At 44.9% G+C, this 26,208-nt stretch overlaps 1 protein-coding gene and 1 long non-coding RNA gene across 2 annotated transcripts in view; both read right to left on the bottom strand.

Moving 5' to 3' along the window:
• LOC309555995 (carboxypeptidase inhibitor SmCI-like) overlaps nt 1-26,208 on the bottom strand; it is a 232,730-nt gene that overhangs the window by 129,690 nt on the left and 76,832 nt on the right. The window lies entirely within an intron of this gene.
• Nucleotides 8,518-25,985, bottom strand: LOC309555998. The gene is made up of 2 exons (XR_014225294.1): nt 25,856-25,985; nt 8,518-8,685 (listed from the first exon to the last, which is right to left on the bottom strand). It is a non-coding gene; the product is annotated as an uncharacterized lncRNA (long non-coding RNA).

The following is a 26,208-nucleotide window of genomic DNA, read 5'->3' as shown; positions in this document are numbered from 1 at the left end:
GCCTCAGTTCTCCTCTCAAGAGTCCCCAACCCTGATGTATGAAGTAAGCTGGCTTTTTGGAGGAAGGACAGTCATGTGAAAAATTTGGTACATCTCATGGAAAGCATTGACTTTTTCGACAAATTTGAACAGACAAACATTTGCTCTCTATTCAAACAGTGCCTACAGATAAAGGTGACATACAGTATCTCACAAAAGTGAGTACAACCCTCACATTTTTGTAAATATTTTATTATATCTTTTCATGCAACAGCTCTGAAGAAATTACACTTTTCTCTTTGCTACAATGTAAGGTAGTGAGTGTACAGCTTGTATAACAGTGTAAATTTGCTGTCCCTTTAAAATAACTCAACACACAGTCATTAATGTCTAAGCCACTGACAGCAAAAGTGAGTAAACCCCTAAGTGACAATGTCCAAATTGGACCCAATTAGCCATTTTCCCTCCCCGGTGTCATGTGACTCGTTAGTGTTGCAAGGTCTCAGGTGTGAATGGGGAGCAGGTGTGTTAAATTTGGTGTTATCACTCTCACTCTCTCATACTGGTCACTGGAAGTTCAACATGGCACCTCATGGCAAAGAACTCTCCGAGGATCTGAAAAAAAAGAATTGTTGCTCTATATAAAGGTGGCCTAGGCCAGTGATGGCGAACCTTGGCACCCCAGATGTTTTAAAACTACATTTCCCATGATGTTCATACACTCTGCAGTGTAGCTTAGTCTCATTGGAAATGTAGTTCCAAAACATCTGGGAGTCAAGATTCGCCATCACCACTGGCCTAGGCTATAAGAAGATTGCCAAGACCCTGAAACTGAGCTACAGCACGGTGGCCAAGACCAAACAGCGGTTTATCAAGACAGATTCCACTCAGAACAGGCCCCGCTATGGTCGACCAAAGAAGTTGAGTACACGTGCTCAGCATCATATCCAGAGGATGTGTTTGGGAAATAGACGTATGAGTGCTGCTAGCATTGCTGCAGAGGTTGAAAGGGTGGGGGATCAGCCTGTCAGTGATCAGACCAAATTGAGCTGCATGTCTGTCGTCCCAGAAGGAAGCCTCTTCTAAAAATGATGCACAAGAAAGCCTGCAAACAGTTTGCTGAAGACAAGCAGACTAAGGACACGGATAACTGGAACCATTTCCTGTGGTCTGATGAGACCAAGATAAACTTATTTGGTTCAGATGCTGTCAAGTGTGTGTGGCGGCAACCAGGTGAGGAGTACAAAGACAAGTGTGTCTTGCCTACAGTCAAGCATGGTGGTGGGAGTGTCATGGTCTGGGGCTGCATGAGTGCTGCCGGCACTGGTGAGCTACAGTTTATTTAGGGAACCATGAATGCCAACATGTACTGTGACATACTGAATCAGAGCATGATCCCCTCCCTTCAGAAGCTGGGCCGCAGGGCAGTATTCTAACATGATAACAAACCAAAACACACCTCCAAGACAACCACTGCCTTGCTAAAGAAGCTGAGGGTAAAGGTGATGGACTGGCCAAGCATTTCTCCAGACCTAAACTCTATTGAGCATCTGTGGGGCATCCTCAAACGGAAGGTGGAGGAGCGCAAGGTCTCGAAAATCCACCAGCTCCGAGGTGTCATCATGGAGGAGTGGAAGAGGACTCTAGTGGCAACTTGTGAAGCTCTGGTGAACTCCATGCCCAAGAGGATTAAGAGAGTGTTGGAAAATAATGGTGGCCACACAAAATATTGACACTTTGGGCCCAATTTGAACATTTTCACTTAGGGGTGTACTCACTTTTGTTGCCAGCGGTTTAGACATTAATGACTGTGTGTTGAGTTATTTTGAGGGGACAGCACATTTACACTGTTGTACAAGCTTTACACTCACTACTTTACATTGTAGCAAAGTGTTATTTTATCAGTGTTGTCAAATGAAAAGATATAATAAAATATTTACAAAAATGTGAGGGGTGTACTCACTTTTGTGAGATACTGTATATGAATAGAAGAAATATGTGTCTTTTCATTTATTTGTTCAACAAAAATATCAATAAGATAATAGTGCAGTGTAGAAAAATATATATTTACCCTTAGCATCAAAGCTGGTATTTGTTTAACTGCCCACCAGTCTCTGACATTGACCACTTCTCTCTGAAAAATTCTTTCAGTTTCAATGTTTTTGAATGCCCCTTTCAACACCCCCTATATAATTTCAATGGAAATCAAATTGATTGTTTGATTAGGGCAGTCCAGTCTAAAACCCAATATTTATTTTATTGAGACATTACTTGGTGGACTTACTACAGTAGGGTGTTTCAGATCATTAGCATGTTGAAAGATTTATTTTATTATTTTTTTCAGGTACTTCCAGTATATAGTGCCATCAATTTACACAGCACTTTACATATACATTGTACATTCACATCAATCCTTGCCCTCAAGGAGCTTACAACTCAAGGTCCCCAACTTGCATTCAGACATGGGCAATTTTAGGCATGAACCATACCCTAACAGCATCTCTTTGGAGTGTGACAGGAAACCAGAGTAAACCCACTCAGGCACAGGGAGAACATGCAAACGGATTAAACTGTATCATGCAATTTCCCCACAGGATTGCACCTGCTGACTTTTCCAGTGCTTTGTGCCTGGAAAATTTTGAAAGACCATGGCGTCCAAAAAACGTTTTTTTTTTTTTTGCGCAAAAAGCGCTTTTAGACGCACTGGAAAACAGCGACATCGAAACTGAGTTACTTGAAGAACTGAGCGATAGCGATTGGTGGGAAAATTCGTCATCAGGTACGGAAAGTGACGACAGCAACGATTCTGATGTCTTTTTCTGGCACATAGCTTGTGGAATTTGGGAAGTATATCAAATGATTCTTCAGAATTTCCAACGGAGCGATGTGCCAGAAAGAGACATCAGAATCGTCGCTGTTGTTACTTTCCGTACCTGATGACGAATTTTCCCACTAATCGATATCGCTCAATTCCTTAAGTAACTCCTTTTCGCTGTCGCTATTTTCCAGTTCGTCTAAAAGCGCTTTTGCGCAAAAAGAACGCTTTTTGGACGCCATGGTCATTCTCAATTTTCCAGGCACAAAGAACTGGAAAAGCACAGGCAGGGCACTGGAAAAGTCACCAGGTGAAATCCTGTGGTGAAATGGGATGATATAGTGTAATCCGTTATGATCACAGCTTTGTATCATCTCATTTGGTGTATTTACATTTTTTAAATTGCCGCCGGATTGTGTCGCAACGCTCGCAGGGAAGGGAACCGGAAGACAGGTGCCGGCATCGGCTGAGCACACAGCGGGGAGCGGGGGGGGGGGGGTATTCGCAGGGGAAGGTGAGTTTTAAAATGTAAAACAGATTTCCATGCAAAAGAATGTACCGCTTTTAGCACAGAAATCTGGATACAACCAGACCACCAGCAAGGTTAAGCTTTGACAAAAAAAAAAAAAAAAAACGGAAGCTGATTGGTTTCTATGCAGAGCTGCATCAGATTTTGCACTCTCCAGTTTTTGCAAATCAACCCCCACTATGTCAGTTAGGCCCCTTTCACACTTGTGCGACTTCTCCTGCAACTTGGGACTGCAAAGTCGCATAACAAGTCGTGCTCCATGATTTCCAATGAGTACTGTTCATATCTGTGCGACTTCAAGTTGCAATGACTTCAAAGTAGTCCCTGCACTACTTTGGTCCGACTTTGATGCATTTTGAGGCCCATAGACCTCAAGATTACACAGGCATTGCTTCAAGTCCAGGAAAAATCGTGGCAAAATCGCGTGACTTTTAGGTCGCACAAGTGTGAAAGGGCCTTATATGTTTCATTTGTTTAAGTATATAAATTTTATCTGTAAGCACCATTCAACGCTGAACTCTTTCAGTTAGACTTTACATAGTTCGTTTGGGCTTGCTTGAAACTATATCCCTCACTAACATGGATGTGAGGCCTGCTGGATGTGCGGTTTAACCACTTCAGCTGTGGGAAGGTTTTACCCCCTTCCTGACCAGGCCATTTTTTGCAATATGGCACTGCGTTGCTTTAACTGACAATAGCACGGTTGTGCGACGCTGTATCTAAATAAAATGTATGTCCTTTTTTCCCCACAAAAAGAGTTTTTTTTTGGTGGTATTTGATCTCCTCAGCGGTTTTTACTTTTTGCGCAGACAATTTTGAAAAAAAAAAAAACAAAAAACAATATTTTTACTTTCTGCTATAAAACATATCCAATAAAAAGAAAATGTAAAAAAACGAATTTCTTCATCAATTTAGGCCAATATGTATTCTGCTACATATTTCTGGTAAAAAAAAATCCCAATAATCGCAAAGGTTATCATGTCTCCAAACCATGTGATAAATTTGTGGACTATTTCTTTTTTTACCATTAATGGCAGCGATCAGCGTTTTTTAGTGGGACTGTGACATATCGGCGGACAAATCTGACACTAAGTGACACTTTTTGGGGACCAGTGACACCAATGCAGTGAATAGTGCAAAATGCACTGTCTTCCTCTCCTCAGAACGATCGACGAGTCCTGATGGCCATCGTGGCCACCGGACCTGCTGATTGGCTCCGGAGGTGCACGCGCACGCCCCAAATCCCGTACAAAAAATTATGTACATGTTTGTGACTTTGCGCAGCCGGGCCACCCTGCCGCCATATATATGCGGTAGGAGGTCCAGAAGTGGTTAAACTGTATGTAGCTGAGGCTCCATACATCATAGCACACTGTGTTCCGGGTGTGAGCAAAGACTTCCTGTCTCATACCTGGAATGCAGTAGAGTCTACCGCAGCAGCACTCAGCCATTCACAGAAAGCGGTGTATTCTAGTCAGAGGCTGGGACATCATCAGCTCCTCTCTCTGACTCAGCCAATCAGAGGAAGCTTTGTATTCATTGATAGAATATGCCACTTTCTGTAAATGGCTGAGTGCCATTGTGATGGACTCTACTGTGTTCCAGGTATGAGACGAAGTCCCTTTTCAAACCGGGAACACAGGGTGGTATGCTGAATGTGGTCTATCAGCCGTGCTGCCGCTGTGATTAAACACAGAGGGAGTCAGACCGTTGGAGGAGCAGGCTCGATCGCAGCCAGCCTACCGTGATCTTCAGAGACACTGGCAGAAGAGCCGCCTGCCTATGTAAACAAAGCAGGAGGCTCTTCTGTTAGACAGTCAGACAACATCATAAAAAAAAAGCATACTTCACCTTGCTCTCATCTGAGATCTCTACCCCTACTATACCCCATGTCTTCTCAAAAACCTGCACTGAGAGGAATGATGGTATAGCAATGAGTGCCACAGATATGCTGAACCGTAAAAAGAACCATAAAAAGAAATACTGTCCCGGCCATCCACATGCTCAGAGTCTAAATGCTAGCTTGGCCAAATTGCTAGCACTACAACTGCTGCCTTTTCATCTGGTAGACTCTGCCCCCTTTCCTGAATTTGCGGAATGTCCTGTACCACAGTGGCAGGTTCCAAAAAGACATTTTGTTTCATGTAAGGCCATTCCATCTCTTTACCATCATGTGGAAGGTAGTGTTTTGGCCTCCTTGGACAGAGCAGTCAGCAGGAAGGTTTACATTACTGCTGACTCTTGGTCTAGCAGACATGGGCAGGGATGTTTTATTTCTTTCACTGGGTAACTCTGCTGGCAGATGGGAAGGATGCAGGACAGGGTTCAGTGCTGGAGCTTGTTCTGCCCCCACACCTCCAAAAAGCTGGTGCTGATTCTGCCACATCTGTCTATTCCATCCCCTCCTCCTCTTCTTCCTCTATGTCCTCTTCTGCTGAACTGTCCTCTGACCAAGCAGTGCTCCCTAAGCGTTCAAAGGGCTACGCAAGCAGTCAGGCTAAAATATGCCATGCAGTGCTCCAGTTGGTCTGTCTAGGGGACAGGAGCCACACAGGGCCAGAGATTGTCAGCTCTGCAGGGGCAGGTTGAGAGATAGTTGACGCCACGGCAGTTTGAGCCAGGAATGGTTGTATGCGACATTGGCACCAACCTTCTCTCCGCTCTCTGACAGGGACACTTGACATATGTTGCATGCTTGGCACATGTCCTGAATCTGGTGGTTCAGCTTTTCTTGAACATTTACCCAGGCTTACAAGAACCTCTGAGGCAGGCCAGAAAAGTCTGTGGCTATTTCCGGCGGTGGTACAATGCCAGGGCTATCTGACATTCAACGGGAATTAAACCTGCCCACCAACCGCCTCATTTGTGACATGCCTACCAGGTGGAACTCAACATTGGCAATGCTGCAGCGGCTGCACACGCAGTTGAGGGCCATCAATGAGTATCTGTGTGAGTATGGCACAAGGACAGGCTCAGGGGAGCTTGGCTTCTTTTCGCCACACCAGTGGCTGCTGATAAAGGATGCATGCACTGTCCTGTCACCATTTGAGGAGGCCACAAGGATGGTTAGCCGGGATGATGCATTCATCAGTGACACTATCCCTCTAGTCTTCCTGCTGGAGCACAGGTTTTGTGGAATCATGGACAGGGCACTTGAAGCAGAACAGCGGAAGGAAGAGGAGGACTTCCTTTCCTCACAAGGCCCCCTTTATGCAGTTTGTATGGAATTTTTAACAGCAGGGCCCATTCCTGTGCCCAGTAAGAGTAACTGCGAGGGGTTGCGGTGTTCAGGCACCACCAACAACCAAGGCCCAAGCCCGTTGACTTTTATTAATGAATCAGTTCTGGATCAGCAGCAGCTATCAAGCACCTGATGCTGATGAAACTGATTGAATTTGCCAGGGGTCTGCCATCCCTTGAAGTCTGCATATGCTGCCTATCCTATTCCTCAATCTTCATAATGCTAGCTTCCGACAATGTTTTTGGTTTAGGGCTCCACCAACACCCAAAGCCTAATTTTTCTGCACTTGTATGACAGGTGCATGCAATTTCAATATCGTATCTACTTTTTCACAGCAGGGCTCGTTCCTGCGCCCTGGGCGGTTTTTTTTTTTTATAATTTTGGCGTACCAGATCCAAATCCATACCAGACCCAAAGGGACCCTATGCCATTTTTTTCTTTTTTTTAACTGTATTGCGGGGAGCCGACAATATATTACAGCCGCAAACAAGTTTAAATTACATTTTTTCCTTTAGAAATGACAGTATTGCTGCAGCAAGGTCTATACATCGTACAAATGCGCCACTTTGCAGGCACATTAAGGGGACCCCCCCCCCCAGGCACGATATTTAAAGGAATTTTTCATTTTTTATCATTAAAATCACTTCTCCTTTAAAAGCGATTGTTTTAAAAAAAAATGTTTGCATTGGTACATGGTCAGTACCCTGACCCCTATACACTTTTTATGGGCAATAACTTGCATTTAAGCCTTTAAAATTAGAACTTCCGATTTTTGATGTTCGAGTCCCATAGACTTCAATGGAGTTCGATTGTTCTAAAAAACGTTTCCCCCGTTCGCAGTGTTCTGGTGCGAACCAAACGGGGGGTGTTCGGCCCATCACTATACAGTACCTTTAATTACATAGCCAGGTACCGTACTGTAGGGGGGAGGCAGAGAGCACAGCTCTCAGGAAGACACTTCTCCCTCCTTTGCTTTCACTTTGCTGAGTGTGTTCACTGTCTGATGGAGCTCCTAGTGCCAATGTATGCATGATGTGGAGTTTGATCTGACAGCCTTTCTCTATGAGCTGCATGGACCCCCCGAAGCAGGGACGGGGGTCACCATTGCAACCCCTGTAGCTACGCCACTGATTTCCTATCACTTTCTGTCTCAGTAACAATGGTCACTGGGACAAAAAGGGAGGTTAGTTCTCCTCAGTGGGGACACAGACAGTAAAAACAAACCCAACAGATTCCAACCTCCCACAAAAAAAACCAAATAAGAAAAAAATAAAAAAAGGCTTCATGTACATTTTAGAGACACGTGTACAGAGAGAAGCATGTAAGCCAGGGGGTCTTCAAACTAAGGCCCTCTAGTTGTTCAGAAACTACAATTCCCATCATGCCTAGTCATGTCAGTGAATGACAGAGTTTTACAATGCCTCATGGGATGTGTAGTTCCACAACAGCTGGAGGGCCGTAGTTTGAGGATCCCTGATGTAAGCTGTCATCACTGATCTCTGCTTGTTCTTGCTCTTCTCATATAGACTGTCTGAAAAGTCAGATGGTATTGCAACCACAGACAGCCAGGCAACTAGAATTTCCTGGTTGGCCAATTGTTTCCCATCTAATTTAGGTATGCATGTGAGATGGACTCTAAAGGACCCTAGATTGTAAGCTCTTTTGGGGCAGGGTCTGATGTGAATGTACAATATTTAAAGCACTGTTTAAAATGATTGGCACTATTTAAAGACCTGAAATAATTATAATACAACCTGGAGCACTAAAGACAGACTCCATTCATCCCAGAATAGTGACATGGCCTTTATGGAGAAAAAAACCCCTTAGTGCATCAATGTGTTTTTTTTTTTTTTTTTTGGGAGGGGGGGGGGGGGGTAGACAGTTTTTTAGGTTTGAAATAAATAAATATTGAGCAAAATTCATTGATAATGCACATAAATAAAATAAAATTACCTTTTCTGCAGAATTCGCTACAGAGTCCTGCACTAGGGAAGTTGTTTTTATTTCCTGCACAACCGCCATAGGTGAATTGTTGGCATCTATTTATTTCTTTATTATAGAAAAAGCGAGGAATGTGCCCCTTACACGGACCCGCCTCTGCAGGTAAGCTACAGATTGGATCTGGAAAATAAAAAAACACCTAAATATCAACAAAATAAAAAGAGATAATGGATGATAAATAGTGTTGAGCGAACACGGACTGTATTATTCGTGTTCGTACCGAATAATTGGATTTTTTGTACCCGAACACGGACACGGACACTTTACTGTATGTTCGGGTAAAAATCCGTGTTCGGTCGTTTTATTTCCGGGTTTTGCATGCTTTGGCGCTCTTTTCATGGCGGGCTTTCAACAGCCAATCAACAATCGTTTAACTGGTGTGCCTTAAGCCATCCCAGCCATGCCTGCAAATGTCTCAGTAGCTGTGATTGGCCGTCTGAAGCATGTGACCAAGTCTTTATAAGTTCGAGGCAGCCGCAGCGGCGTCATTATGCTGCTTAGATTCAGGGACAGAGCACACATCAACGTGCTGGCTGCTGATTAGGGAAAGATAGGCAGGAAAAAACCATTTGTGTCCGGATAGAATTGAGGGACAGGTCGGAGTGTTTAGGCAGGGCGAGTTGTAGGCATTTTAGGGATAGAGTCTGCTGAATTATAGGGTCAGTGTCTTCTACAAACTACAATCGATATTGCTGTGTGGGGGGTGGGGTCTGCACTCAATCCTGATCTACGATCTCTTCTCAATCCTGTTAGGGACAGAGTCTGCTGAATTTTAGGGAAACTGTGTTCTACAAACTACAATCGATATTGCTGTGTGGTGTGGGATTGGAGATAGGCAGGTGTCAGTGATCCACATCCATTTTTCTGTGTGTGAGCTGCAGTGAACACAATCTTTTTGGGCTGCAGTGAACACAATCTTTTTGGGCTGCAGTGAACACAATCTTTTTGGGCTGCAGTGAACACAATCTTTTTGGGCTGCAGTGAACACAATCTTTTTGGGGTGCAGTGAACAAAATCTTTTTGGGGTGCAGTGAACACAATCCTTTTTGGTGTGCAGTGAACACAATCTTTGTGGGGTGCAGTGAACAAAATCCTTTGTGGGGTGCAGTGAACACAATCTTTTTGGGGTGCAGTGAACAAAATCCTTTTTGGGGTGCAGTGAACAACATCCTTTTTGGGGTGCAGTGAACACAATCTTTTTGGGGTGCAGTGAACAAAATCCTTTGTGGGGTGCAGTGAACACAATCTTTTTGGGGTGCAGTGAACACAATCTTTTTGGGGTGGAGTGAACAACATCCTTTTTGGGGTGCAGTGAACAAAATCCTTTTTGGGGTGCAGTGAACACAATCTTTTTGGGGTGCAGTGAACACAATCTTTGTGGGGTGCAGTGAACACAATCTTTTTGGGGTGGAGTGAACAACATCCTTTTTGGGGTGCAGTGAACAACATCCTTTTTGGGGTGCAGTGAACACAATCTTTTTGGGGTGCAGTGAACACAATCTTTGTGGGGTACAGTGAACAGAATCTTTGTGGGGTGCAGTGAACACAATCTTTGGGGGGTACAGTGAACACAATCTTTGTGAGGTGCAGTGAACACAATCTTTGTGGGGTGCAGTGAACACAATCATTGTGGGGTGCAGTGAACTCAATCTTTGTGGGGTACAGTGAACACAATCTCATACTTCTGAAGGTTTGAGGGTGCTGCCTGTTCCATACTCCCCCTACTCCTCATCTAGCCTTTTAGGGGTACAAACAATAGTAATTGGGGCCTAGTGTGGTTGTGTACGTGTGATATACATACACTTTTTTGGGATCATATTTTCTATTCCGCTATTTAATCAAAAACCTTTGGGGATCAGTTAAATTGGGGGATAGTCTGTGTTGGTACGTGTGAGAGAGATCCACCTTTCCAAGTTGTTGGGGTTCATCTCATACTTCTGAAGGTTTGAGGGTGCTGCCTGTTCCATACTCCCCCTACTCCTAGCCTTTTAGGGGTACAAACAATAGTAATTGGGGCCTAGTGTGGTTGTGTACGTGTGATATACATACACTTTTTTGGGATCATATTTTCTATTCCGCTATTTAATCAAAAACCTTTGGGGATCAGTTAAATTGGGGGATAGTCTGTGTTGGTACGTGTGAGAGAGATCCACCTTTCCAAGTTGTTGGGGTTCATCTCATACTTCTGAAGGTTTGAGGGTGCTGCCTGTTCCATACTCCCCCTACTCCTAGCCTTTTAGGGGTACAAACAATAGTAATTGGGGCCTAGTGTGGTTGTGTACGTGTGATATACATACACTTTTTTGGGATCATATTTTCTATTCCGCTATTTAATCAAAAACCTTTGGGGATCAGTTAAATTGGGGGATAGTCTGTGTTGGTACGTGTGAGAGAGATCCACCTTTCCAAGTTGTTGGGGTTCATCTCATACTTCTGAAGGTTTGAGGGTGCTGCCTGTTCCATACTCCCCCTACTCCTAGCCTTTTAGGGGTACAAACAATAGTAATTGGGGCCTAGTGTGGTTGTGTACGTGTGATATACATACACTTTTTTGGGATCATATTTTCTATTCCGCTATTTAATCAAAAACCTTTGGGGATCAGTTAAATTGGGGGATAGTCTGTGTTGGTACGTGTGAGAGAGATCCACCTTTCCAAGTTGTTGGGGTTCATCTCATACTTCTGAAGGTTTGAGGGTGCTGCCTGTTCCATACTCCCCCTACTCCTAGCCTTTTAGGGGTACAAACAATAGTAATTGGGGCCTAGTGTGGTTGTGTACGTGTGATATACATACACTTTTTTGGGATCATATTTTCTATTCCGCTATTTAATCAAAAACCTTTGGGGATCAGTTAAATTGGGGGATAGTCTGTGTTGGTACGTGTGAGAGAGATCCACCTTTCCAAGTTGTTGGGGTTCATCTCATACTTCTGAAGGTTTGAGGGTGCTGCCTGTTCCATACTCCCCCTACTCCTAGCCTTTTAGGGGTACAAACAATAGTAATTGGGGCCTAGTGTGGTTGTGTACGTGTGATATACATACACTTTTTTGGGATCATATTTTCTATTCCGCTATTTAATCAAAAACCTTTGGGGATCAGTTAAATTGGGGGATAGTCTGTGTTGGTACGTGTGAGAGAGATCCACCTTTCCAAGTTGTTGGGGTTCATCTCATACTTCTGAAGGTTTGAGGGTGCTGCCTGTTCCATACTCCCCCTACTCCTAGCCTTTTAGGGGTACAAACAATAGTAATTGGGGCCTAGTGTGGTTGTGTACGTGTGATATACATACACTTTTTTGGGATCATATTTTCTATTCCGCTATTTAATCAAAAACCTTTGGGGATCAGTTAAATTGGGGGATAGTCTGTGTTGGTACGTGTGAGAGAGATCCACCTTTCCAAGTTGTTGGGGTTCATCTCATACTTCTGAAGGTTTGAGGGTGCTGCCTGTTCCATACTCCCCCTACTCCTAGCCTTTTAGGGGTACAAACAATAGTAATTGGGGCCTAGTGTGGTTGTGTACGTGTGATATACATACACTTTTTTGGGATCATATTTTCTATTCCGCTATTTAATCAAAAACCTTTGGGGATCAGTTAAATTGGGGGATAGTCTGTGTTGGTACGTGTGAGAGAGATCCACCTTTCCAAGTTGTTGGGGTTCATCTCATACTTCTGAAGGTTTGAGGGTGCTGCCTGTTCCATACTCCCCCTACTCCTAGCCTTTTAGGGGTACAAACAATAGTAATTGGGGCCTAGTGTGGTTGTGTACGTGTGATATACATACACTTTTTTGGGATCATATTTTCTATTCCGCTATTTAATCAAAAACCTTTGGGGATCAGTTAAATTGGGGGATAGTCTGTGTTGGTACGTGTGAGAGAGATCCACCTTTCCAAGTTGTTGGGGTTCATCTCATACTTCTGAAGGTTTGAGGGTGCTGCCTGTTCCATACTCCCCCTACTCCTAGCCTTTTAGGGGTACAAACAATAGTAATTGGGGCCTAGTGTGGTTGTGTACGTGTGATATACATACACTTTTTTGGGATCATATTTTCTATTCCGCTATTTAATCAAAAACCTTTGGGGATCAGTTAAATTGGGGGATAGTCTGTGTTGGTACGTGTGAGAGAGATCCACCTTTCCAAGTTGTTGGGGTTCATCTCATACTTCTGAAGGTTTGAGGGTGCTGCCTGTTCCATACTCCCCCTACTCCTAGCCTTTTAGGGGTACAAACAATAGTAATTGGGGCCTAGTGTGGTTGTGTACGTGTGATATACATACACTTTTTTGGGATCATATTTTCTATTCCGCTATTTAATCAAAAACCTTTGGGGATCAGTTAAATTGGGGGATAGTCTGTGTTGGTACGTGTGAGAGAGATCCACCTTTCCAAGTTGTTGGGGTTCATCTCATACTTCTGAAGGTTTGAGGGTGCTGCCTGTTCCATACTCCCCCTACTCCTAGCCTTTTAGGGGTACAAACAATAGTAATTGGGGCCTAGTGTGGTTGTGTACGTGTGATATACATACACTTTTTTGGGATCATATTTTCTATTCCGCTATTTAATCAAAAACCTTTGGGGATCAGTTAAATTGGGGGATAGTCTGTGTTGGTACGTGTGAGAGAGATCCACCTTTCCAAGTTGTTGGGGTTCATCTCATACTTCTGAAGGTTTGAGGGTGCTGCCTGTTCCATACTCCCCCTACTCCTAGCCTTTTAGGGGTACAAACAATAGTAATTGGGGCCTAGTGTGGTTGTGTACGTGTGATATACATACACTTTTTTGGGATCATATTTTCTATTCCGCTATTTAATCAAAAACCTTTGGGGATCAGTTAAATTGGGGGATAGTCTGTGTTGGTACGTGTGAGAGAGATCCACCTTTCCAAGTTGTTGGGGTTCATCTCATACTTCTGAAGGTTTGAGGGTGCTGCCTGTTCCATACTCCCCCTACTCCTAGCCTTTTAGGGGTACAAACAATAGTAATTGGGGCCTAGTGTGGTTGTGTACGTGTGATATACATACACTTTTTTGGGATCATATTTTCTATTCCGCTATTTAATCAAAAACCTTTGGGGATCAGTTAAATTGGGGGATAGTCTGTGTTGGTACGTGTGAGAGAGATCCACCTTTCCAAGTTGTTGGGGTTCATCTCATACTTCTGAAGGTTTGAGGGTGCTGCCTGTTCCATACTCCCCCTACTCCTAGCCTTTTAGGGGTACAAACAATAGTAATTGGGGCCTAGTGTGGTTGTGTACGTGTGATATACATACACTTTTTTGGGATCATATTTTCTATTCCGCTATTTAATCAAAAACCTTTGGGGATCAGTTAAATTGGGGGATAGTCTGTGTTGGTACGTGTGAGAGAGATCCACCTTTCCAAGTTGTTGGGGTTCATCTCATACTTCTGAAGGTTTGAGGGTGCTGCCTGTTCCATACTCCCCCTACTCCTAGCCTTTTAGGGGTACAAACAATAGTAATTGGGGCCTAGTGTGGTTGTGTACGTGTGATATACATACACTTTTTTGGGATCATATTTTCTATTCCGCTATTTAATCAAAAACCTTTGGGGATCAGTTAAATTGGGGGATAGTCTGTGTTGGTACGTGTGAGAGAGATCCACCTTTCCAAGTTGTTGGGGTTCATCTCATACTTCTGAAGGTTTGAGGGTGCTGCCTGTTCCATACTCCCCCTACTCCTAGCCTTTTAGGGGTACAAACAATAGTAATTGGGGCCTAGTGTGGTTGTGTACGTGTGATATACATACACTTTTTTGGGATCATATTTTCTATTCCGCTATTTAATCAAAAACCTTTGGGGATCAGTTAAATTGGGGGATAGTCTGTGTTGGTACGTGTGAGAGAGATCCACCTTTCCAAGTTGTTGGGGTTCATCTCATACTTCTGAAGGTTTGAGGGTGCTGCCTGTTCCATACTCCCCCTACTCCTAGCCTTTTAGGGGTACAAACAATAGTAATTGGGGCCTAGTGTGGTTGTGTACGTGTGATATACATACACTTTTTTGGGATCATATTTTCTATTCCGCTATTTAATCAAAAACCTTTGGGGATCAGTTAAATTGGGGGATAGTCTGTGTTGGTACGTGTGAGAGAGATCCACCTTTCCAAGTTGTTGGGGTTCATCTCATACTTCTGAAGGTTTGAGGGTGCTGCCTGTTCCATACTCCCCCTACTCCTAGCCTTTTAGGGGTACAAACAATAGTAATTGGGGCCTAGTGTGGTTGTGTACGTGTGATATACATACACTTTTTTGGGATCATATTTTCTATTCCGCTATTTAATCAAAAACCTTTGGGGATCAGTTAAATTGGGGGATAGTCTGTGTTGGTACGTGTGAGAGAGATCCACCTTTCCAAGTTGTTGGGGTTCATCTCATACTTCTGAAGGTTTGAGGGTGCTGCCTGTTCCATACTCCCCCTACTCCTAGCCTTTTAGGGGTACAAACAATAGTAATTGGGGCCTAGTGTGGTTGTGTACGTGTGATATACATACACTTTTTTGGGATCATATTTTCTATTCCGCTATTTAATCAAAAACCTTTGGGGATCAGTTAAATTGGGGGATAGTCTGTGTTGGTACGTGTGAGAGAGATCCACCTTTCCAAGTTGTTGGGGTTCATCTCATACTTCTGAAGGTTTGAGGGTGCTGCCTGTTCCATACTCCCCCTACTCCTAGCCTTTTAGGGGTACAAACAATAGTAATTGGGGCCTAGTGTGGTTGTGTACGTGTGATATACATACACTTTTTTGGGATCATATTTTCTATTCCGCTATTTAATCAAAAACCTTTGGGGATCAGTTAAATTGGGGGATAGTCTGTGTTGGTACGTGTGAGAGAGATCCACCTTTCCAAGTTGTTGGGGTTCATCTCATACTTCTGAAGGTTTGAGGGTGCTGCCTGTTCCATACTCCCCCTACTCCTAGCCTTTTAGGGGTACAAACAATAGTAATTGGGGCCTAGTGTGGTTGTGTACGTGTGATATACATACACTTTTTTGGGATCATATTTTCTATTCCGCTATTTAATCAAAAACCTTTGGGGATCAGTTAAATTGGGGGATAGTCTGTGTTGGTACGTGTGAGAGAGATCCACCTTTCCAAGTTGTTGGGGTTCATCTCATACTTCTGAAGGTTTGAGGGTGCTGCCTGTTCCATACTCCCCCTACTCCTAGCCTTTTAGGGGTACAAACAATAGTAATTGGGGCCTAGTGTGGTTGTGTACGTGTGATATACATACACTTTTTTGGGATCATATTTTCTATTCCGCTATTTAATCAAAAACCTTTGGGGATCAGTTAAATTGGGGGATAGTCTGTGTTGGTACGTGTGAGAGAGATCCACCTTTCCAAGTTGTTGGGGTTCATCTCATACTTCTGAAGGTTTGAGGGTGCTGCCTGTTCCATACTCCCCCTACTCCTAGCCTTTTAGGGGTACAAACAATAGTAATTGGGGCCTAGTGTGGTTGTGTACGTGTGATATACATACACTTTTTTGGGATCATATTTTCTATTCCGCTATTTAATCAAAAACCTTTGGGGATCAGTTAAATTGGGGGATAGTCTGTGTTGGTACGTGTGAGAGAGATCCACCTTTCCAAGTTGTTGGGGTTCATCTCATACTTCTGAAGGTTTGAGGGTGCTGCCTGTTCCATACTCCCCCTACTCCTAGCCTTTTAGGGGTACAAACAATAGTAATTGGGGCCTAGTGTGGTTGTGTACGTGTGATATACATACACTTTTTTGGGATCATATTTTCTATTCCGCTATTTAATCAAAAACCTTTGGGGATCAGTTAAATTGGGGGATAGTCTGTGTTGGTACGTGTGAGAGAGATCCACCTTTCCAAGTTGTTGGGGTTCATCTCATACTTCTGAAGGTTTGAGGGTGCTGCCTGTTCCATACTCCCCCTACTCCTAGCCTTTTAGGGGTACAAACAATAGTAATTGGGGCCTAGTGTGGTTGTGTACGTGTGATATACATACACTTTTTTGGGATCATATTTTTTATTCCGCTATTTAATCAAAAACCTTTGGGGATCAGTTAAATTGGGGGATAGTCTGTGTTGGTACGTGTGAGAGAGATCCACCTTTCCAAGTTGTTGGGGTTCATCTCATACTTCTGAAGGTTTGAGGGTGCTGCCTGTTCCATACTCCCCCTACTCCTAGCCTTTTAGGGGTACAAACAATAGTAATTGGGGCCTAGTGTGGTTGTGTACGTGTGATATACATACACTTTTTTGGGATCATATTTTCTATTCCGCTATTTAATCAAAAACCTTTGGGGATCAGTTAAATTGGGGGATAGTCTGTGTTGGTACGTGTGAGAGAGATCCACCTTTCCAAGTTGTTGGGGTTCATCTCATACTTCTGAAGGTTTGAGGGTGCTGCCTGTTCCATACTCCCCCTACTCCTAGCCTTTTAGGGGTACAAACAATAGTAATTGGGGCCTAGTGTGGTTGTGTACGTGTGATATACATACACTTTTTTGGGATCATATTTTCTATTCCGCTATTTAATCAAAAACCTTTGGGGATCAGTTAAATTGGGGGATAGTCTGTGTTGGTACGTGTGAGAGAGATCCACCTTTCCAAGTTGTTGGGGTTCATCTCATACTTCTGAAGGTTTGAGGGTGCTGCCTGTTCCATACTCCCCCTACTCCTAGCCTTTTAGGGGTACAAACAATAGTAATTGGGGCCTAGTGTGGTTGTGTACGTGTGATATACATACACTTTTTTGGGATCATATTTTCTATTCCGCTATTTAATCAAAAACCTTTGGGGATCAGTTAAATTGGGGGATAGTCTGTGTTGGTACGTGTGAGAGAGATCCACCTTTCCAAGTTGTTGGGGTTCATCTCATACTTCTGAAGGTTTGAGGGTGCTGCCTGTTCCATACTCCCCCTACTCCTAGCCTTTTAGGGGTACAAACAATAGTAATTGGGGCCTAGTGTGGTTGTGTACGTGTGATATACATACACTTTTTTGGGATCATATTTTCTATTCCGCTATTTAATCAAAAACCTTTGGGGATCAGTTAAATTGGGGGATAGTCTGTGTTGGTACGTGTGAGAGAGATCCACCTTTCCAAGTTGTTGGGGTTCATCTCATACTTCTGAAGGTTTGAGGGTGCTGCCTGTTCCATACTCCCCCTACTCCTAGCCTTTTAGGGGTACAAACAATAGTAATTGGGGCCTAGTGTGGTTGTGTACGTGTGATATACATACACTTTTTTGGGATCATATTTTCTATTCCGCTATTTAATCAAAAACCTTTGAGGATCAATTGAATTGCGGGATAGTCTGTGTCGGTACGTGTGAGAGAGATCCACCTTTCCAAGTTGTTGGGGTTCATCTCATACTTCTGAAGGTTTGAGGGTGCTGCCTGTTCCATACTCCCCCTACTCCTCATCTAGCCTTTTAGGGGTACAAACAATAGTAATTGGGGCCTAGTGTGGTTGTGTACGTGCGAGATACATACACTTTTTTTGATCATATTTCCTATTCCGCTATTCAATAAAAACCTTTGAGGATCAATTGAATTGCGGGATAGTCTGTGTCGGTACGTGTGAGAGAGATCCACCTTTCCAAGTTGTTGGGGTTCATCTCATACTTCTGAAGGTTTGAGGGTGCTGCCTGTTCCATACTCCCCCTACTCCTCATCTAGCCTTTTAGGGGTACAAACAATAGTAATTGGGGCCTAGTGTGGTTGTGTACGTGTGATATACATACACTTTTTTTGGATCATATTTTCTATTCCGCTATTCAATAAAAACCTTTCTAGGGCAAGATCTTAAATTACAGAAATATGAGGAGACCGTCAAATAAGGGCCGTGGCCTGGGTCGTGGTGCTGCTGGTAGAGCTCCTGTTGCAAGGAGAGGACATGGTCGATCTGTGCCAGCTACACGCACAAGTGAAACACCTTCCTCAAGTGTGAGTAGGCGACAGAACCTGCATCAGTATTTGGTAGGGCATCAAACGCCCCTAGAAGTGATGAGGCCAGAACAAGTTGAGGCGATAGTAGATTGGTTTGCTGCTGACAGTGCCTCCAGTTCCTTCACATTGTCTCCCACCCAGTCTACTGCAGAAAGGCCAGAGTTGGCACCTGCAGCCAATGTCCAACCGTCTTTCACCTCACCCCCTTGCAAATCAGGCCAGCAGTCTGAGCCCCAAGCCATACAGCAGTCTCTTATTCTTTTTGAGGACTCTGTCAGCAGGGTTTCCCAGGGCCATCCACCTAGCCCTGCCCCAGAAGTGGAAGAGATTGAGTGCAGCGATGCCCAACCACTTATTTCTCAAGATGAGTACATGCAAGGATCATCGCAGCACGTCTCCGATGATGACGAAACGCAGGTGCCAACTGCTGCGGCGTTCAGCATTGTGGAGACCGACAAGGAGGGCAGGGGTGAAGACTGGGTGGAAGATGATGTGGAGGACGATGAGGTCCTCGACCCCACATGGAATGAACGTCATGCAGGTGACCTGAGTAGTTTGGAGGAAGAGGCGGTGGTCGCACAGAGCCACCAGCACAGCAGAAGAGGGAGCAGGGTGCAGAAGCGGAGCGGCCGTGCCCTAGACACTACGCCCGCTACTGCCCAATGCAGCAAGGGAACGAGCGCACCAAAGTCAGCTCAAAGGAGTTCTCTAGCGTGGAAGTTCTTTAGAAAATGTGCTGATGACAGGACACGAGTGGTTTGCACCCTGTGCAATCAGAGCTTGAAGCGAGGCATGAACCTTCTCAACCTGAGCACAACCTGCATGATCAGGCATCTAAGTGCAAAGCACGAGCTGCAGTGGAGTAGACACCTTCAAAACCAAGAAACGTCTCTGGCTCATCCTGCTTCCTCTTCTGCTGCAGTCTCGGCCGCTCCAGCCACATCTGTAGTGATACCGGCACCTGCCACCCCGCAAACAGACGATCTGTCAGCAACACCACCACCTGGGTCACCAACAACCATCTCCACAATGTCCCGTGGAAGCGTTCAGCTTTCCATCTCCCAAACACTTGAGAGGAAGAGGAAGTACCCCCCTACCCACCCGCGATCCCTGGCCCTGAATGCCAGCATTTCAAAATTATTGGCCTTTGAAATGCTGTCATTCCGTCTGGTGGAGACGCACAGTTTTAAAAACCTTATGTCGGTGGCTGTCCCACAGTACGTCGTGCCCAGCCGCCACTACTTTTCCAGGCAAGCCATCCCTTCCCTGCACAACCAAGTGGGGGAAAATATCAGGTGTGCACTGCGCAATGCCATCTGTGCCAAGGTCCACCTAACTACGGATACGTGGACCAGTAAGCACGGTCAGGGGCGTTATATCTCCCTAACGGCACACTGGGTAAATGCAGTGGCGGATGGGCCTGAGGCGGATAGCAATTTGGCGCATGTCCTTCCACCACCGAGGATTGCAGGGCGCTTCAGTTTGCCTCCTGTTCGTAACTCCTCCTACTCCGCTTCCTCATCCTCTACCGCCTCCTCATCCGGACAGCGTAACACCTTCACCACCAACTTCAGCACGGCCAGGGGTAAACGACAGCAGGCAGTTTTACAACTTGCCTGTTTGGGGGACAAACCACACACCGCGCAGGAGTTGTGGAGGAGCATGGAACAGTAGACAAATGAGTGGTTGCTGCCAGCGAGCCTCAAGCCCGGCCTGGTGGTGTGTGATAACGGGCGAAATCTCATAGCAGCTCTGGGCCTAGCCGGTTTGACGCACATCCCTTGCCTGGCGCATGTGCTGAATTTGGTGGTGCAGAGGTTCCTTAAAAACTACCCCGATATGTCAGAGCTGCTGCAGAAAGTGCGGGCCGTTTGTGCGCACTTTCGGCGTTCTCACCCTGCTGCTGCTCGCCTGGCAGCGCTGCAGCGTAACTTCGGCCTTCCCGCTCACCGCCTCATATGTGACGTGCCCACAAGGTGGAACTCCACCTTGCACATGCTGGAAAGACTGTGCGAGCAGCAGCAGGCCATAGTGGAGTTTCAGCTGCAGCACGCACGCGTGAGTCGCTCTGCGGAACAGCACCACTTCACCACCAATAACTGGGCCTCCATGCGAGACCTGTGTGCCTTGTTGCGCTGTTTTGAGTACTCCACCAACATGGCCAGTGGCAATGACGCCGTTCTCAGCTTAACTATCCCACTTCTATGCCTCCTTGAAAAAACAATTCGGGCGATGATGGAAGAGGATGTGGCACAGGATGAGGAGGAGGAGGAGGATGAAGAGGTAACATTTCCAAGGCTTTCAGGGCAGTCATTCGCAAGGGGCTCCGAGGGTGGGTTCCTGCACACGCAAACGCCAGGGACGCAATTGTCCAGCAGGGGCACAGTTCTGGAGGATGAGGAGGATGAGGAGGAGGAGGAGCTGGAGGAGGAGATGGAACCATGTTCACAGCAGGGTGGCACCCAGGCCAGCTCATGGCCATCACTGGTGCGTGGCTGGGGGGATACAGAGGACACGGACGATACACCTCCCACAGAGGACAGCCTTTCGTCGCCTCTGGGCAGCCTGGCACACATGAGCGATTACATGCTGCAGTGTCTCCACAACGACCGCCGAGTTGCCCACATTCTAACTTGTGCTGATTACTGGGTGGCCACGCTGCTGGATCCCCGTTACAAGGACAACGTACCGTCCTTAATTCACTCACTGGAGCGCGATCGCAAGATGCGCGAGTACAAGCGCACGCTGGTAGACGCCATGCTGCTGGCATTCCCATCTGACAGCGGGGCCACAGTGGAAGCACAAGGCAGAGGAGGAGGAGGAGGAGGTCGCCAACGCAACCAGGGCACCGCCAGCACCTCAGAAGGCAGGGTTAGCATGGCCGAAATGTGGAAAAGCTTTGTCAGCACGCCACAACAAACAGCAGCACCAGCAGCTCAGATGGAACGTCTTAGCAGGAGGCAGCATTTTACCAACATGGTGGAGCAGTATGTGTGCACACGCCTACATGTAGTGAATGACGGGTCTGCCCCCTTCAACTTCTGGGTCTCCAAATTGGGCACATGGCCTGAGCTTGCCCTTTACGCCTTGGAGGTGCTGGCGTGCCCTGCAGCCAGTGTATTATCTGAACGGGTATTTAGCACGGCTGGGGGCGTTATAACAGACAAGCGCAGCCGCCTGTCCAGAGACAATGTGGACAAGCTCACGTTCATTAAAATGAACCAGGCATGGATCCCACGGGACTTTTCCGTACCTTATGCAGAATAGCAATGGATACCGACCTTACCCACCCATTGTTCCATTTTTGCTCTTTCTCACTCTTTTGGGGTGTACCCTCATTTAAAATTTTTGAAAAGAAGCAGTGTTGGCTACCTCGTCCTCCTCCTCAGGGCCAGATTAATGTAGGGGCTATTGGAGCTGCAGCTCCAGGCCCCTACCTTTTATATAGGCCCCGGGTTGGCCATATTCACTGTTACCGCTCTTCTGTCACTTGTAAACACAGAAGTCTGGCTTCTATGCTCGCTTCCCCAGGCAGCACCCTCAGAACCTCCCCACACAGCGTGAAGGCCGGACAAGGAGGGACAGTTGGCGATGCATGGATGTGTTTATGGGCTTCAGAGACAGCATCCCATGTTGAATTAGGCATGCATGGCTGCACCCTTCCTCCTCTGGGTGCATGGCAAGGCACGGCCCTTAAGGCCCTTCAAAATCCTCAGCACCAAGCCCATGATGCTGTTAATCCGGCCCTGGTCCTCCTCCACCGCCGCTTCCACCTACACCGCCCATAGGTGTGCGCAGCCTATTGCATTAAGGTGTGCACCCCAAAGTTGAAATACACATGCATGTGTTTGCCAGCAGGGAGAGTAATGTATCGGGGCCATGTACCTGTAGGCAAGGAGAAATAGAGCAGAGCAGGTCCCAGGGAGATCTTTCCCATCTCCTCACTGGCAATGCTATGTGCCCTAGGTGATTAGGGTGTGCCCAGGCACACCCAGCACACCCTGTGCGCACGCCTATGTCACCGCCACATCCACCACCACCTCAACCTCCCTCCTACTCCATATGGGCCTCGTCCTTCAGAGATGAAGAAGAACATTGTTTTATTTTTCTGTTTTTTTTTTGTTGTTTTAAGTTATTTCCCTATCCACATTTGTTTGCAGAGCACTTGCCATGCTCTTAATTACGTTTTGCTGCCATTTGCAGCACTCTAGCCCTTTCCTTTGGTGTTTTAGAGCCATTTTAGTGCCTTAAAGTTCGGGTCCCCATTGACTTCAATGGGGTTCGGTGTCCGGGAAAAGTTCGGTAAAAGTCCGGGACACGGACCCGGACTTTTTTTTAAAGTTCGGCCGAACCCGTCGAACACGGACATCTAGGTGTTCGCTCAACCCTAATGATAAACAAAACTGTTGGATCCTTACAGAAAGAGTAAACAGGGCTGGGTATACCATGAGACAGAAGCCCTGAGCTCATACCTCCAACTGTCCAGTTTTCTGCAGATCTGTTGTGTGATCTAAGCTAAATTTTATATGTAAAATATAATATTCACCACTGACAAACAATGCTGGGACACTATTCCTCCAATTGATGCCAAGGAATTTCCCCAAGGGGAATACTCCTTCAAGCCACACCCAACATTCCATTTAATTTGGACACACCTACCTTTTAAAAATAAAAAAATAAAAATAAGATGCGCTAATCAAACATTGAATAAAGGTCCATATACCAACTGATAGGTATAGATAGTGATCAAAAAATAGTCTCTAATTCATAAAAGTCCAAATTGATGTGAAATAAGATGAGTCGAGATAAGGATGACAATCCAAACTCCCTTAATGTATTGCGCTTACCAGAAACACGTGGTAAATGAAGTTGGGTTCAAATCAGGCTCTCGACAACTTGATTGTGGATATCAGTGATTAAAACTCCCAGAGATAAATAACGTGGAATCATAAAAGAAAAAAGAGGAAGAACGCCATAGCATAAAACCCCTCAAAAAAACTTTTGATGGTGTAAATGTGACTTCAAACACCAAAATATGCATAAAAAGATCTATGGGTTTGACCAGAAAGAAGAATGTATATACACCACCAGTATAGAAGCTGCTTGACAGATTTATAGATCAAATATACAGGAGTGTAGATGTAATATAGAAGCACTCTAAAACCTCCAAATACTCTTTACCAGAGGGAGAGCAGGCCTATGCAGCAAACAGACAGGCAAAATAATCCTCCACCAGTAGGAGAGCCCCTTACCAAACTGAAAAGGGACACTAGTGTGGTAGCAAGGAATGTAGATGGTTAACTCCGACAGGCAGAACCAATCCACCACCACCGATAAATGCGTCCCTTACCAGACTATGATGATAGTACACATTGGATATCCAGGAGTCAAATGGAAAGGGAAAAATCGCATGTAGACCAAGGAATTCACGTGTATCAGCCGCCGGCCGGACGGCTGCGCACATTCGCACTGCTCGGACACTCAGGAAATGGCGTCATCTGTGACGAAACGGCGTAAGGTCACGGCGTGCTGACGCCATTTCCTGAGTGTCCGAACGGTGTCCGAACGGTGTCCGAACGGTGTCCGAACGGTGCGGATGAGGACGAATTCCTCTGTCTACATGCGATTTGTTAACCTTTTATGAATAACATTTTTGGTACGTTTTTACACTATGGCGCCTCTTTCCCTTTGATGTCTTTGAACATTGGGGGCTCTTTTTCCTGATTATCCTTGTGGGAGCATCCATCATCCATTTGACTCCTGGATATCCAATGTGTACTATCATCATAGTCTGGTAAGGGACGCATTTATCGGTGGTGGTGGATTGGTCCTGCCTGTCGGAGTTAACCATCTACATTCCTTGCTACCACACTAGTGTCCCTTTTCAGTGTGGTAAGGGGCTCTCCTACTGGTGGAGGATTATTTTACTTTCAATACATTTTTATTAAAGCAAGTTATTCACATGTACAAATATATTCAGCATATGGTCAAAAATAGAAATACAGATATCAGGCAACCACACACAGGGGCTTTTAGCCCGCACCCAATACTGTTAAACATAGTTGTACATACATCGCACAAAAAAGTACATAGTACCTTATGCAATCTAACAGTTAACTTACTTCAAGTGGAGGATTATTTTGCCTGTCTGTTTGCTGCATAGGCCTGCTCTCCCTCTGGTAAAGAGTATTTGGAGGTTTTAGAGTGCTTCTATATTACATCTACACTCCTGTATATTTGATCTATAAATCTGGTAAGCAGCTTCTATACTGGTGGTGTATATACATTCTTCTTTCTGGTCACACCCATAGATCTTTTTATGCACGTTTTGGTGTTTGAAGCCACATTTACACCATCAAAAGTTTTTTGTGGGGTTTTATGCTATGGCGTTCTTCCTCTTTTTTCTTTTATGATTCCACGTTATTTATCTCCAGGAGTTTTAATCACTGATATCCACAATCCAGTTGTCGAGAGCCTGATTTGAACCCAACTTCATTTACCACGTGTTTCTGGTAAGCGCAATACATTAAGGGAGTTTGGATTGTCATCCTTATTTCCACTAGCGCGGTTACTACTTCTACTTACACCTACCTTTTAACCCACCCACCATTGCAAACACCAGCTGTGTCCCTGAAATGCTGAAATTTAGAGTTTTTTTCCATATTTTTCATATAATGACAGACATTATTAATTGCGATATATTTATTATTATTATTATGAGGCTGCAATCAAAAAAACAAGTCCATACCTTAAACTAGCAGGGGGAAATTTTAAGAATAACTTTAGGAAGGATAGTTTTATCGATAAGTGAATGTTTAAAAGAAAGAAAAAAAAAACAGAGTGGTCTTTTTTGCCTTCTCTCCTCTTTAATGTATCATTGATATTTCATGTTGTCACAAGTTTCTATGCAGTTATGAGCAGTAGAACAAAGTTTCAGACCAATGATGGAAATCTATCTGTAGGTGTAACAAATACCTATTCATGAACAGAAAGTTCATGAGAAAGAGGGGGGGGGTGGATATAAATAAAAAATTATATTATACCCCCCGCACACAAAATGAGGACAATACATACATGGATACTGTAGGATTTTACCTCAATTCAAGAATTGGTGAATTTTTATCTCACTTTCATTCTTGGTGATAATGGTCACAAGGTTAAATGTGAGGGTGAAACTACAGCCTGGACAAATTCAAACATAATAGGGGTTCTAACTCTTCTACAATCAAAATTAAGGAAAAAAATACTGTTTGTCGCATTCATTTCCAGATATTTGTAAAACCATACTGCAAGGCACCCCTATGTGTATATATAAGCATTACTATGTTGTGAAAACTGACCTCCTGGAGCTGCAGAGATGAGCTGAAACATCAAGAGACTGGTGGCGATCACAGCAAGGAACAATGTGGTTTTCATGTTGTAGTCTCGTGTCTTGGTCACCGCTATAGAGAGTTGGTGTTGCTCTGTAGACTGTGTATGATCCCAGATTCCTGCTGCATACTTATAGAGAGGAGAGACCACACCCACAACAGGTTTGGCCAGGACAACTGGTCTGCACCTGAGGGTGATCTTGATAACTCTTGTGTGTGGAGATCATCTTCATTGTCTTTCCTCAGGGCCAAAATCAGAGAATTTGCCTTGTAGATATGCCTAAATACAGATATATCAAGATAAGGTATAAAGATACAAACAG

Source organism: Pelophylax lessonae, assembly GCF_965119305.1.
Source record: "Pelophylax lessonae genome assembly, chromosome: 5".
NCBI classification, from domain to species: domain Eukaryota; kingdom Metazoa; phylum Chordata; class Amphibia; order Anura; family Ranidae; genus Pelophylax; species Pelophylax lessonae.
The sequence above is the reverse complement of the archived record's forward strand: the minus strand, read 5'-3'. Positions and strand labels throughout refer to the sequence as shown.